The sequence below is a fragment of the Saccopteryx leptura genome, chromosome 5 (assembly GCF_036850995.1).
Source record: "Saccopteryx leptura isolate mSacLep1 chromosome 5, mSacLep1_pri_phased_curated, whole genome shotgun sequence".
In the NCBI taxonomy this organism is placed as follows: Eukaryota; Metazoa; Chordata; class Mammalia; order Chiroptera; family Emballonuridae; genus Saccopteryx; species Saccopteryx leptura.
The window spans coordinates 208749632-208750842 of NC_089507.1; the positions used below are offsets into that span (position 1 = coordinate 208749632).

The following is a 1211-nucleotide window of genomic DNA, read 5'->3' on the forward strand; positions in this document are numbered from 1 at the left end:
TGTCAGGTTGGCAGGGGGCGGGCTGGTCTAAGATGACTTTGACTGGGGTGAACAGGATGACTTGGGCTTTTCTCTGTGGTCTCTCATTGTTCATTAGTGTAATAGATGGCTTGCTCACATGGTAGTCAGGAGGTTCACAAGAGAAAGGAGGAGTCCACAGATTTTCTGAAACACAGGTGCAGAACAATCACACTGTCTCTTCTGCTGCATCCCACTGAGCAGAAGATATCACACAACCCACCTGGATTCAAAGATTTTAGAAATACAACTCTCCATCTTGATGGAAGGAGGCAAAATCATACTTCTAGATGCATAGATACAGGGAAGAGAATAATTACAGTCCACCCCCCAATAATCTCTCTCTTCTTTCTTCTTTAATAATTCATTTATTATTCCAATAAATTAAAACCACTGACTTGGGCATGAAGGAATCAATGCCAGAAAAGAAACACATGGTCCTTGACCTCTTATAGTTTACATTTTAGTGAGGAATAAAAACATTAATGAATTTATCCCACAGGTAAATATGCATTTACATATGCACTTGTGGAGAGTCCTATATGTTTTTGAAGATGATTTTTATTCTCCATAATTCCACTTTATCAGTTCTTCTTTCAGCTGCATCTAATCTGTTCAGTACATGTATTCATTTTTTTTAAAACTCTAATAAATTATTTATTTTTTACCTCCAGAAACTCTATTGGTTCTCTTTCAAATTCAACCTTTTTTTTTAATAGGGCTCTGTTATTTTAAAATTATATCTAATGCTAAGCTTTACACAATGGCAGTATTGTAGCCAATGAGGTTTCTCCAAGACATATTGTTAATTGAATACTTTTTCCTAAAATTCAATCTAATGCTTTTATTAATCTTTGGTATTTAAATATTTCCACATTATTCTGTTAGTTTTAGTTCTTGGATTACTAAGTTTTATTTATTTATTTTTTCAGTCATCTGGATATTTTATCTTATGGATTTTTTTCCTTATGTTCTGTTCTTTTTGACATTGAGTTCATCTTCAGAAAGGATTAAGTTTCCTGTGAAATTCCTATATATCTTGCCTTATAAAGCTATTGCCACCATGAGATTTTAAGATTGTTTATGATGAGGGAAAGCTCAGTAGAAAGCTCAGGGGTTATAATGACCTTGAACTAGATTTTATGTTAATTTCTGAGCTGACCGTTAATGTACCATTTATCTAATAGAAAGTT

The 1211-nt window shown here is 33.6% G+C and overlaps 1 pseudogene; it reads left to right on the forward strand.

Annotated features, from left to right (window-relative positions):
- The first annotated feature begins 770 nt into the window (after positions 1-770).
- LOC136407255 (U4 spliceosomal RNA) lies at positions 771-887 on the forward strand (annotated as a pseudogene).
- The last annotated feature ends 324 nt before the right edge of the window (positions 888-1211 follow it).